General features: G+C 33.9%; 1 non-coding gene across 1 annotated transcript; it reads right to left on the reverse strand.

Annotated features, from left to right (window-relative positions):
* Nucleotides 1-8,971: 8,971 nt before the first annotated feature.
* On the reverse strand, nt 8,972-9,184 carry LOC141415825 (small nucleolar RNA U3). The gene has a single exon (XR_012440784.1). It is a non-coding gene; the product is annotated as a small nucleolar RNA U3 (small nucleolar RNA).
* Between the last annotated feature and the right edge of the window lie 5,943 nt (nt 9,185-15,127).

The following is a 15,127-nucleotide window of genomic DNA, read 5'->3' on the forward strand; positions in this document are numbered from 1 at the left end:
TACCTCTAATCCTAATTCACACACAACAGTGCACTAGTGAAACTGTGAATACGTTTCCCAAATCATTCCCTTCAATTTGGGCTTCCGAGCCTTCTGATATTAAGGGCTATGCTTTTTTATATTAACCTAAGCGCCAGACTAGCATGTTAGTAAACATTTAAAGAAAGAAAGAAAATGACCAGGTATGCTAATATTTAGGTTTCCTACTTACAAGTAAAAAAATAAGCCCTGTAATCCTCAAGTGTCTAGTAGATTTTTTAAATATATGTTTTATATCTTGCATGAAAGCACATAAAATGATTGTGGATAGAAACACTAATGTAATAATAACTATGAAAAAAGGAATTTCTTGGAAAATAATTGAATAATAGAATACTTCTCTGAGTGCTTCAGATATTTAACAATTATCTATACCTCTCCTCGAGTTTTTTGGTGATCAAAGAAGTCAAAGTGACTTCTTTAGTAAACAAGGGAATGGACATGCATTGGAAGACCAGAAAGAATCAAGGACAAATAAATTTTTGCAGAAGTTACAAAAGCCAAAAGCAATTCAATATCTAAGGCTGTCCAGGTGTACTTGTATAACTTCTTTAAATGAAAATATTTTAGACTGCCTGTAAAACTCAAGTAAGACAAATACATTCCTCTGCTTTTCCACCAATGTTATTCTTTTATTTCTGATTAAACATTATTCTTTTGTTATTTCATTATTTATTTTACAAAATAACGAGATCCAATATGATTTTTTCTTTCACGTATATAAGGTACTGAGATTTTGTGAACCCCTCATAATAATCTTTGCTTTACCTCCTCTGTCCTATTGGTCATCTGCTTAAATAAACCCCCTTGTATATTCATTATTTTTGTTTGTTTTTAGAACTATATTCTACATAGAAAAAAAAATATGCAACATTTGTCTTTATGAATATGAATTATTTCACTTAACATGATAATCACCAGTTCCATCCATTTACTGAAAATGAAATAATTTTATTCTTCTTTATAGCTGAATAATTGAATATCTATAACATAATTTCTTTATCCATACATTCCTTGATGGGCACCTCAGCTGATTCCATAACTTGGCTATTTTGCATAATGCCACAATGAACATGAGTGTGCAGGTATCTCTATTGTACGCTGTCTTCAATTACTTTGTTTATGTGTCCAAGAGTGGTATAGCTGGATCATATGGTAGTTTTGTTTTTGGTTTTCTAAGGAGCCATCATACTGATTGCCATAATACTGAAGTAATTTACATTTTTACAACAAGTGTTCCGTTTTCTATGCATCCTCACCATCATTTGGTGCTATTTGCTTTCTTAATGATAGCTGTGCTGACTGGTGAGTAAATGTAGTTTTTATATGCATTTCCTTTATGACTAAGGATATTGGATATATTTTCATGTATTTATTGGTCATTCATACTTATTTTGAAAACTCCAACTTTCCCATATATTAATTGGATTTTTTGTACTTTTGGTATATAATTACTTGTGTTCTGTGTATATTCTGTATATTAATTCCTTATCAAATGAATAGCAGACAAAGACTGCTTCCCATTTTGAAGATTGTCTCTTCACTCTGATATTGTCCAAGTTAGACATTATCAGTCACTACGTGCAATTAGAGTATATTGTATGTCAGTTTCTTCATCATAGTTCTTTATCTGCCTAGATGTTGCCACTCCAAATCATAAGTATTCCTTTGGATCACTTAGCTGGACTCACTAGTTAGTATCTATATAAACATATATGTAAACATACACATGCTATATATATATGAACAATAATGACAAAAGTATAAGGAAAAAATCACTCACCTATGAGCATTATACTGGATAAATAATGATACATTTAGACTGAAAACATTCTACAAAAATTAGAATGAATGCACTGTAAGTACATGCAATCACTTGTATGTATGGAACATGTATAATGTTGAGTAGAACAGTAAATACTATAGTCATCCACTTGTATATGTGTTAAAAGGAAATAATGTTTTATGATAAGTGTCAAAAAAGTATCCCTTCAGTGTAAAATGATAAGGACATAACAGGGACTAGACACAAGTTTTAGATGAGTTGGCTTCTTAATTTTATTAAAGGTACCAGTGTCAAAAAGAAGTCCTGATTATAGGAACATTTTTAACTTTTTGGAATATTCATGCTGTTTATACAACTTAAGTGTTCTATTTACATGCTTAACAAATCAAAAGGTACTCAAAAAATATTTCATTAACCAATAGAGTGTAAGAAATTTCAGAATTTTTTTATTATTTTGTTATCTTTAATAATGGCTTGTATACAATAGAGTCCAACATATTCTTGTGAGGCAAAAATGATGCAACACATAGAATAGCAAATAAGTATTAAATGTTGAATAATTTTTAAATATACTCATTTTAAATAAAATGATGGTATTTTATTCATGGCCTGATTACATTTATTATTGTTTCATGAAACAAGAATATTAATGAACATGATTCTCCTCTAGGCCATACCATTAAATAAACTTCCCATATAGGTCTATAACTTTGAGCTGATAATTATTTTCTGAAGAAAGTTATTTATGGCCAAACAGCTACCTATGGAGTGTCATAGTTAGGAGTACCAGTGTCAAAAGGAAGTCCTTTAGCTAAAGATTTTTTTCTCAATTATTTACCTCTGATATCTTGAACTCCTGATCAGCTCTTTTCTTCCACTATTTGAGAGTAACATCTAAAACAATACAAATCACTTTAGGAATTTTATTATTCACTTTTAATAATAATGTAGCCTCTAGACTCAGGTTTAGATGAAAAGGGTTAAAAGCAAGTTTGATTTAATGGTCTGCAGAGGCAGTCATATTTAGGAAGTGCAACTTAGGTGCTGCCTAGGAAACTATTGCTTCGAGAATTGTCCTCCCTGGAGACACTGAGTCAGTGGATGGGAAAATTACTTTGGACCAAGGGTAATTCCCACATTTTTAATATGAATGGAGAAGTGGTAATGGTAGAAAAGCTCTTGGGTAATACAAATGCCTCAATGCCTTCAGTTTAGTGGGTGGCAATTTATTGTAATTATTTACTTGGGGCTTGACTTCAACAATATTTCCTATAGCATTAAATTTTCAGCATGTGTGACAGTACAATCACTCAATGACAGTAAAATATGAAATGCATCGAAGTGTATTACTAAAGAAATATTTCCCCTAATCAAGAATATTTTAATGATTTTGCTTAAGGTGTTATTTATTTTTAAGGGAATTATAAACAAAAGTCTATATCCCTATGTACTTAAGGTAAGGTTTGAGAAGACCCTGGAACCACCTGCATTATTTGTGTGTGTAGAAAGGCTTATGCTTAAGCATTATTATGATAATTTTGTACCTATGAATTTTTCCATTTATTGGTTTTATAGTAAAAAAAGTTAACTGCATTGAGACAAAATGTAAATTTCTGTGAATAGTAACTCTTATTGGACACATAAAATCCCGAAACGCTTGCTGAAATGATTCACATATTGCAAAGGCTAGAGACACGACTCAAATGATAGGGCACATGCCTAGCAAGCATGAGGCCCTGGGTTCAAGCTGCAGTAATGCTAGAAAAACAAAAAGAGAGAAAGAGAGAGAGATAGAGAGAAATGATTCACATATTATAAAACATAACTCACAACACTGGCAATACATAGGTTTCTCCCTAGATGGCTAGGTTTCACAGCTTCAGGGGTCCCATTTTACATGTTTTCTATGTGACCCATTCAATTGTGCTACAATATGCCTTTATAGAACATAAATAAGCAAATACATAAATAAAGTGTTCAAGTAAGGTAAAGCAAATACTTTCATTTGGCAGTGTTTCTTATTAATCCCTTCTATGCTCAAACACTTGTGAAATCTTGCTTACCTGCAGAGAGGGTATGTGGATGATCTCTTCACACTGCTCATTTCCTTAGAACAACAAGACAGGAAGATCACAATTTGGGGGAATTTAACATAAACATATATCATAAAATTGTCCATGATGGTTGTCAAGAGATTTCCTGTTCCCTAGAAGAAGTATAGTTTGTTGATTATCTTTCCATTGCACAACAGTTAGAAATCTATAGAAAACAGGGACTTCGGGGGGTCATACAAACATCACGTCCATGGGATTTAAAAAGTTTCCTTTCCTCATTACTTATGGTGATTACTTACGGATCTCACATTTTAATTAGGTATAATCAAGTTTTAAATGATGAAAACACCAAGTAATATTTGGAATGTATGATAATATATGGAAGTATGTTAAATAATACTTAAAAATATTGTCTTTGATAGGATATCCACAACAGTCAATATTTAGAATCATAACATTTTTTCTCACAAGTCTGTTCCTGAACAAAAGAGGTACTGAAAAATCACATTTAAAGGAGAGAGAATGGAGATATTTTATGTTCAGAAAAATGTGAATTCAGGATTTAGCTCTCTGTCCCAATGAAAAAATCCAATGAAATCAGAGATTAAAAGGCTAAACCAATATTGAGGAATGTAGAACACTATATTGGAAGCTATAGTCAACATTTTGGAGTACACATAGAATTCATACTTTCAATACCTCCCAAATATCAAAAAATGACTATAAGTGATACTACATAAAATTATAGAAATTTTTATGAAATGAAAATCAACAGAACTTAACATATTCTTGAAAGTATTATCTAACCACATTTTTAAAAAACTGTCATTATACGCATGAAATACACTATTAGGAAAATACCTCAAAGTTTGATATCTATGTTGTTTATTAAGTATTACATCATTCTAATACCCTCAAAACATTAAGCAATACTCAATGTACTTTTTATTCAGCTTCATCTCCTTCTCTGACATCTACTATTCCACTGCAGTTGGGCCTAAGATGCTGATGGACCTACTTGACAACAACAAATTAATTCCCTTTCTTAGTTGTGACCTGACATTACTGATTGTCAGTATCTTTACAGAAGCTGAGTGCATGCTGCTGGCAGTGATGGCCTTTGACTGGTACAAGACCATCAGCAACCCATGCTCTAGGCAGTAGACATGTCCAGCGTTACGTGCTCCTAACTACAGGTTGGACTTTACTTGTTAGGAAGAAGAGATGGCTTGCTACATACATCATCACTCCAATTACGCATCTGCCGGTTTAATGAGATCAATAACTTCTACTGTGATGTCCTTCAGATACTATTATTATTTTGCTCATATACAAAAATTAATAAGTTTGGAATGTTCAATATAATTGGTTTTTTTGGAAATGCACACCATTTCAGGAGTTCCTGTCTCCTATTTTTATATCATCTTATCAGTCTTAATGATATACCCTGTTAAGGGGAGTTTAGAAGCTTTCTTCATCTTTGCCTCTCACTTTATGACAGTTGTGATTCTCCAAGGAGCTGCACTTTTCATTTATTTTGGGTCAAGTTCTTTGTACTTTCCATAACAACACAAAATGACCTCATTGTTTTACCTCCTAGTGATTTGCATGCTGACATACAGCTTATAGAAAACAGAAAAAAATGTTGAAAAGGCCATACAAAAATTTAGAAAAAATTTATTTAAAATAAAGAAGTATATAGTACAAATAAATATGTATTATGCACATGTATGCACTTGTTCTCTTCAAATTATTTATAATTATCTTAAATAATTTTTGATATGTCTGTATTTTATATCCTCCTAAATGTTCTATACTTCATTATGTGTCTTCAGTGTAAATAAGTCACTGTTTTTGAAAAATAAATTCCCATGTCTGTGTAACATGCCTTAATATCATTTGTTTGGTGTATACTTTTTGCATTGATTTTATTATTCTAAGAGTTTTAAGTGTTTGATATGGGCCTTTTACATCACTGTATGCTTGCATTTCATGTTGAAATAATTTCTATGATGATGAATCCCATAATGTATTGGAAATTAGAAACATTACCTAACTATATTTATAAATAATTCATAATAAACCACAAATGAACATGAAGTCAAAAGGCAGTGTACTCAAAAGTACTACCAAAAATGTCCAAATCTAGACTGCAAAAGAGAAAAAACATTTCAAAATGGAGACATTTATTTTTAGCTCTAAGCAATGAGTAGAGAGGGACTAGAGTTTTTGTGATGAGAAAAAAGGTTCTAGATGAAGCAGTTGTGAATTACAGATCCCAAGAAGTGCAGGAAAGTGTCTTTTTTAGAGAAATGGAAGTTCAAATTTGAAGGAATGAGAAGCTAAGTTATCTTGATATGCATTTAACCCTTATTAAATGTACTTTTTAATTTCTATGTTGTTTTAAAAATAGATATATTTTGGACCATTTTTATACTTTTAATTAAAATTATTTCTTTTTGTTTATTTACATTATTTTCTATTGAACTATTTTAATTCAATAAGAGAAATAGGTTCTTGTGCTCTACTGCATGGTACAGTGACTATCATCAATAATAATGTATTTTGTATTTCAAAATAACCAGAAGTAATAATTTTCAGTGCAGCTGAATATAAATACATGCTTGAGGTGATAAATATGATACTTAACATGTTTTGCTTATTATATAATGTTTACAGAACTTAACATCACATTGTGCCCCATAAATTTGAGCAATTCTGTGTCAATTAAAAATACAATAAAACAAAATTTTAATGTGTAAAGACACTGTAAATTTCTCCCTTGTGCTGATATACTCAACTCAGTCACTTCCTCTCATCTTTTCTTGTAATTTTTCAATGTCCATCATGGTGAATCATAGATAATACTCTCCTAAGGGTATAATTATATCAATTGCTCCTTATTAAGGTAACATCTCAAATATCAGACAGCATACATACTTTGCTCACAGTGTGTTTTCGGCTTTTTATTCTAGCATCTGTGTTGTGATGAGAGAAAAATGGAAAAATGGATAAGTAATAAAATTCTACCCATGCCATGAAATTTTGAGGGCTTATTAGACAATAAATTATAATTAACTAGGACAAATTATAATTAACTAGTGTATTTTTGCAGATAAACAACAGTGATGTGGATTCTGTGGTAATGTATTTCTAAATGCAAATTTACTATATAGGAAGAAAACAGCATTCATCTAGGTATTTATTTGATGTTTAATTACTCCATCTGATTATTCAAATTGATAATGACCAAAACATTGGAAGAATCTAGACAGAATGGGGTATAGGTTTATCATATAAATGAAAGAATGTGCAAAACTATATGACACTCTCAAGTGTCCATGAAAGCCCCCCAAAAAAGATATTGAATGTCATAGTCTTTCCAACTGCCATAAAATGCACAATACTGATAATATTTCAGATTGAAAGTACAGCCCAACAACATCCTTCCCTTTTCAAAAAAAGGAACTGTGGAACACTGGTGCAAATTATAGCAAAGTTTGGTGCCCTTTCCCCCCAAAAAATCCCATGAGGAGGAATGCGTCTTTTAAAAAAAGAGATTTAAAGTGTCCATTTGTACCATATATACTCAATTTGTCCATGTTCTTTTATTTAAAATATTATTAAGGTCAAGAAAAATTAGTGCATCACTGGATTCTTATTAACTGAAGTTATGAAGCTATTATGTCCCTTCTCTATGGCAAATGACTGTTATATTATGCAAAGATCAGTCTAACATGACTATTGCCCTTTGATCGCAACGACTGAATATGAACTGAAAAGAAGGAAACTTCAAGAAATATGGGATCCTAAGCTCATATATATATATATATTTCATATATTTATATATCTTTCATATATATATATATATCTTTCATATATATATATATACATATATTATATATATATATATGAACGAAACCAAATTGATTAACTATCTATAGTCATCATGTATCTGAATTTTGCAAGTAGGAGTTAAAAATCACTTTCTGGGAATACTGATTAGAAGATGTGTGACTTATGTAGAAATTTGGGGAGATAGCCTGAAGTGATCATTACATGTTGGGATTTGTCAGTGTCAGGGAAAACCTATGATAAGGCAGTGATTCATTTTAACTTGTCCATTACTTTCCACCCTTCTCTTCTATTCAGTAGTGATTGATAGAAAATTATACTACCTAAGCATACCTAAGAAATGACTCTTGTTAGTAAGTGAAAGCTATAGGCCTAGTCCCATGTCTTGACTAGTTTCCCTGACACTAAAATACCTAAACAAAATAATGGCATAATGATGATAGATTCTGATATATTTCTATTAAACAGTGAACAGACAGATCTGCACTGGTGATAGGCTAAGTACATACGTTATAGTATAAAATTATAATGTTCATTGACCTACTAAGTGTAAGGACCTATCTTAAAATGAGAGGTAACACCTTCTAACCTCCTTGAACTTCTCTCTCTCTAAATATTATGTGGGGCATTCCTCAATGCACACTAAGCCACTGTGGTATTTAGGAAATCTCTCTTCCTCACTGATCATTAGTCCCCTATAAAAGATAGACTTATACTCCATTATCTATAAGGTTTTCTTTTCCAGTGGCCATATTTTGTATGAATGTATCTATTATTATGCTTCCGTGAAAATCTATCCCCACTTAATTAGATACTTTATCTTTTTCCAAAAGGATTGCATTGTGTTCTCTGGACTGATTTGATCAGAGAGGGCAATAACAACAGTATCAGCTAATATGCACGAGTTGTGAAAATTTAGATATTTTAAACTCAGCCTTTTTGGGTGGTGTCCATTCTGCACTCAGACTGCATTAGATACATAATAGATGTGCTTTTGTAACTATTAGTGCTCTGGAAAATAACAATTACAATTACAGTTTCTGTACAGTACTATGACTCCATTAAATGGATGTATATGCATAACTTATGAAACCAATGTTGTATTCTTTATTTTATGACCAATATAACAGAGTGCATATTTAGACCAAGCTTATAATATAATAACAGTAGCATTATTGAAAATTTGAAAATTGGGAAATAGTTTATGGTATCGATTTTTTTCTTTTTTGTAATAGGAGCCACTCAGATGATAGCCTCACCCTCTGGCTCCTGCAAAAGTCAAGAAGAATGACCATCAATGGCAGATGGCAGCTGCAACACAGCAGCACTAACAGCCAACTTTACACTCATGTGATCATGTTATGTTTCCTCATGGTTTCCAGTACTCTACATGATCAGAAATACTTCTCTAGTAATGAACTATAGAAATGATCACTGAAAATATCATCATGTTTGTTTATTTGCATGCTGCACAACAGTGAATATGAAAGAACTAAAACAGTAGTCAAGAAAATAGAGGAATCTCACATCAGAAAAGTGAAAGAGGCTGGGAGTGGTGGCTCATACTTACCAACTCTGGAAGTGGAGATCAGAAGGATGGGATTCAAGGCCAACTTAGGCAAAAAAACTCATGCGATCCTATTTCAACCAATAAAGTGTAGTACATGCCTATCATCTCAACTTCATGGAAAACATAAATAGGAGAATTGTAGACTTAGGCAACCCTGGCATGAATGAGAGAGTCTATTTGAAACATAATGAAAGAAAAAGGCCCTAGGAGCATGGCTCAAGTAGCAGAATGCCTGCCTGACAAATGCAAGGCTCTGAGTTCAAACTCCAGTGACAAATAGCAGATAAACATAAGATGTGGGCACAGAAAGAATGAAATCAATGTAATTAAAATTTTCAATTCTGTAGATGACCAATCTCTGTTAAGATCCAAATAGCTCATCAAGACCAAGGGTGCTTTGAAGTTTGTCACTCACTTAAAACTTAATCTTTTCTTTATTCAAGAGTAAGCCACACCTTAAAAGTCAACTAGGCCTGGGGTTGGGAGTTATGCACAAATAATCTCTGTAATTTAACAAGACAAAACCCTGGGCCCAAGAACTGCACCCTAGGTATAACAAAGTCAAATGGCCAAGAATTTCACACAGATAGATAAAATCAAGGACTGAGAATTTCACACAGGTAATTCAACTTAATAAGATAAAGACCTAGATTGGAAGTCCATCATAGGGATGAGATGGGCCTGAGATTGAGAATTCTTCAATAACTCTTTCACCTCCAAATTCTGAGACTCTTTCTCACTCTCGTGACAACCCACTTTAGAGACTGTCTGCTTTGTTAACAGTGCTGGTACAGTCTGATCAGAAGACTTCCAAATTCTTTGTATCCCACCAGATAGAATCCATGCCAAGACATGTGGGTGCAAAGAGAGTTTATTAAAAGTAAGAGAAGAAAAATACAAAGAGAAGCATGAGGGTACCCAGGTAGGAGACAAAAACAGTGTTTCTCTCCACTTCAGGTGCTTTTAAAACCTATGATAACCTATGGGAAGGGGAAAACAAGGAGAGTCCCACCAAGTAATTAATGACAGGGGAGGGACATGTGTAGTTCCCAGCCAGGTGAGGGTGGTTCCTGAGACAAAGCATGGTTAATCTAAGATGTAATATTTTTTTGTATGAGTCTGGTACTTTCCCTCCTTCTGCCTGCATCACTTTCAGTCTCTTGAAAGTGTACTTCTTTCCCAATGACCTTTTTTTTCACTATTTTCCCATCTTGCCTGAATTCTTACAATAGACAGAAGAATTGAGCTGTACATAAGTACAAACCTTTCTGGTAACAAAAGTACCACCAAAATTTAAAAAAGAAAGAAAGAAAAGTGAAAGAATATAGCTATAAAAAAAATTCAAAACTAAGTGATTTCACTTCTATGTTGTTTCTGAATCACAAAATCAATCTATCATATGTGGAATAAATTTATGTTAGGACTCAGGTAATCTCTGGAATACTGAATATGTCCTATTTTGGATTCAAGTTTTGTCACTAGAAGACAGATGAAGGGGCTCCCACAGCTTCCCAGTTTGCACACAAAATTACCCGTCCTTGAGATCCACAAACACTGAAAAAGCATTTCAAGGTGCCTCATAACAAGGAGTCTCACAAGGTGAAAGTTTTACCAAGGATTTATTTTAGTATAACAAGATAAAGTATAGATGGGTGGGGGGAAAGAAAAAGAGAGAGAAACATTTTCAGCCATCATTCAGGAATGGGAGCAAAGACTCAAAATGGTGGTCCACAAATCTTTGTTTTATAGTAGAGAACTGGGGGAATACAGATGGCCAAAGATAATGAGTCTGGGTGTCTGAAATGGTTGACAGGGAGGGATCACCCTCTCAAGTCACACCCTAAATCAGAGACAATAGGATGCTTTAGAACTTCCCTTTCCTAGTCACAATTATTTCTCCAACCTTTCAAGGATCCTTGCAGCTCCATAACACCTCAAAGAGGAAAGCAGAAGCAGGTAGTTGCTCTTTGTCTCCTTTTTTCTGTAACTTAGCATCTAAAAGATGGGAGAGGGCCAGCTGCTTTGGTTCTACTTGTTCCAGTGTCAGAGTCTGACCCTTTAAATATTGATTAAAATATAATTTCCCTGTCTTCTCATCTATCTATACTGTCTCAATTCTGTGTGTAAGATTGTTTTCATTTCTGAGATTTCATTGCTATTACTTTTTGTTTGATATATAAATACTTTTAAAAGCAAGCAAGCATCATTTACTATCAGATTGTTGGCAATTGTAGGGCTTCGTTGTTACTTTTTAAAATCCCTAGCACTTTCAAGTAGCACTTGACAAGGAACTTAATCTTTGCCCAAAAGGACAGATTGTTTTCCTTACCCAATACATTTTTAATTAATAAAACTCTCAGAGAATAGTTCATCAAATAAATATTCTCTATATTGCTAAAAGTGTGGTACCTTGCTTCTACAACTAAAATTAGGGGACCTAATCTGTGGAACGGTGTCATGCTTTGAACTTATTTAATAGTGGTCCATGAATAAAGGCCAGATAACAATCTTCTGAAGGAGCTGCTTTACAAATAGACTGTTGCCTATGATTATTATATTTAGCATCACCAATGTCACCAGCAAAGCTTTTTAGATTAAAATGTTTTTATTTTGTTTTCTTCACTTTTTGACTCTGTTATCTTTTCTCCCTTAAAAAAATGTCATTTTCTATTAAAATGAAAATCCTTTTTCTAGATAATTTAAGTTATCCAATTTTCACCAACTATTGGTATACACTCTCTTAATGGGAAGTGGGAGTTAGACTACATGGCCCAAGAGACACTCATGCTTAACAAGTTAAGATTTGTATACAGCCTAAATGCAAAGTAGCCTAACCACATGAGATAGCATTAGAAATAGGGAAATGCTTGAATGGAAAAAGAATGACTTAGAAAAGTAATCAGAAATAGTGTGTAAAGATAAGTACACTTCCTTCAAAAATGCATCTGAAAATTAATAAAGCTCTTGGGAAAGCAAATTTTACTTTCTCCAGTTAATTCAGACAACAGCAAATATTTAGGATCGAGCTTTTCACAATATTTCATTTGGAAGCAGATGTGGTGTTTTAGTGTTAAGATATACAAAAAATGACAAATATGAAAAACACTAAAAGTTTTTAAGAATCACTTTTCACAAAATTAAAGTATTTTAATGTCACCAGTGAATATTCTAGCCAGAGGAAAATTCCATTACAACAAATAAGACAAAAAAATAACACATCACCTATGACTGCTGACATGAAACTACTTGAAGTATTGCAGAACATAAGCTGGCACATTTCCTGTACTCTTCTCTTAATGACTTTTCTACTTGCAAACATTATCAAGTATGAGGTTTATTTCCATAGAATGAACCACATTAAGTATCAAAGTATGTAGCTAATAAATAAGTAGTTATGAGTATTATGTTTAGTTTGCATTAAGCATATTAAAATTACATAAAAATACAATACATTGTAAAGCCTATGTGAAAATAATATTGTGTGCACTTGAAAGCCCTATGATGTAAATACATACTACATGGTGCCCAATATACAAATCAGTCAACCCTAAACTGGTGCCCATATGCAGATGAAGCAACCCTAATCTGGCTCTGATAAACCGCTCCTTTACAACTATTTAAACTCCACTCCCCACAAGACCATTGCCACTTCCTCCAGATTGGCAACACACATCATGCCGGTTGAGAGCAGAACTGGATAAGGTGGACCAGACTCTCAGCACAGCCCGTCAGATGCCCTGGGCATCCTGGAGGCATATCAAAACTGAGAACTAGCCAGGACCAATTTGGAGCCAGCTGCTGGCTGACTAAGATCAGCTCATAAGGTGAGCTCAGCTTGGGGAAGGCTGAGGTGCTATCCAGTGAAGTTGCAACTCCCTGCAATAAAGTGTGTGAATGAGCAACTTAGTTCTTGCCTATGTTAATTTATTTAGCACCTCACTGACTGTCAACTTCACACTGTTGCCTGCTAGTGACACAAGTGCACCACAATGATTCACAAATAAAATTACAGATTTCCAATGGAAAAAATATGCCCCAAAGCTATCAGTTGGTACACTTCTTTTTTCTTTTTTTGATGAGACTTGGATTTGAACTCTACTTGAACCACACTTCCAGCCTTGGTGGTACACTTTCAAGGGGCAGCTACTTCATTTTCTTTTTGTTTCCCATACATGTACAATATAATCACCAACATTAGTAATCCTTGAATGTCTGGTTGATATAAATAATACAAACTACCAGTAGTGTGGCAGCCCTACTTATTTGTTGCCTTATTTTATCAACCACTGTTTGGATCTGACCTTAGTTTACAGGTAGAATTGAATATGTTCTGGGAACACTAAGAATCACTAATTTTATAAGTTTTTAAATATTGCTTTACTATAAGCACACTGTCATATTCTTATAATATTCTATGAGAGGATTTAATATAGTAATTTTTTTAAACAAATCTGTTCCATTTCACTTGATTCAGGGATCTATTGTGGTTCCAAAGAAAATGTGTATGAGAATCTAAACTTTGACTTATAATCTATGAGTTTCAGAATAGATATGTGAGAGAAGAAGTCTTTTCTATAAAAGTGTGCTGCCATCTTAACTCCTAGCAGTTCCAGGTTTTTGTTCTGGGTTCTTGTTCACTAGCTCTATTTTCATGCCCAAATTACTACTTATCCCACCCCCAGGCTCCAAGTGTAACATTAGCCAATCATGACAAGTGTATAAACCCTTACCCTAACCAATCAGGGAAAAGAAGCAGTTCTTTCCATATCAGGGGTAAGAACCAGGGCACTGTGTGCCTGCCTGCTTGTTCCAAGTGTGCTTGTGCACCCTTCTGTGCAGAAGTAAATCACCTTGTTGAGATAATCCACCAGTGGTCTGTAATGGTTTTGTTTCTAAAAATTTTGGGGCTCATCCCAGGACAATTCCATCCAGGAGAAGCTACTGGGAAGCCCCCTTTCCCAAGGGAGATGCATCCCTCTGCCTCACTGAGGTGCTCTCAGAGCATTGGGCACCCAGTGCTCCTGGACTGGAAATTTATTTCCAGACCTGGATTTTCTCAACAATACAGGGAAAAAGAGCCCTTGCAAACACTGTGGTGACCAGGTAATTCCACACATGGACTAAGGTAAGAAACACTAGTAGGTGGCAAAGTACTTCGTTGGTGGTCAGGAACATTCTGGAGGTTATGTGAGAGTGAATGAGATGTGTCTGAGATACAAGGCGATAGTGGAATCCTGATCTGAAGTTCTGCAGATATCCTGGTGACTACATACAGCTCATCAGCAGTCTATTTGGACCTAGTTGGGGGTTTATACTGACCTGCTTATTACTCAGTAGCACCACCATCCAGATATGGTCCAGTAAGGGAATTGGTCAGAGATGGACAAACACATGGAGTGGAGTGCAAGAAACCTCTAAGAACAGGGGGATGAGTCTCTACTAAATAACCTCTCCAACTAGGTAGCATGGGATGGGAAACAATCAAAGTCAAAAGAGCTCTAATAAATAAATAAATTAAATATAGGATTCCATCAGACAGTCTGTTAGGGTGTATGTTAAAATACATACATACATAGCCTTTGGCCCAAATACAAAAAGAAACAATGATTAAATATTGCTGTTTTTTCTATACTCAGGGACCTATTATCAAAGGGTTTTTTTGGCTGAAATTTGGGTAAGGTGATGACTGGGTCTGTCAATTACTCATTAAATATGTTAATAATAAAAGTCCAGGGATTCGGGAAGAGACTGACTATTCTCACTCTTGGAGACAGAGTCCTACAAATACATTTCCCCTGAAACTGGGAATAAGGATAAGGATTA

This window comes from Castor canadensis, chromosome 1 (genome assembly GCF_047511655.1).
Source record: "Castor canadensis chromosome 1, mCasCan1.hap1v2, whole genome shotgun sequence".
NCBI lineage: Eukaryota > Metazoa > Chordata > Mammalia > Rodentia > Castoridae > Castor > Castor canadensis.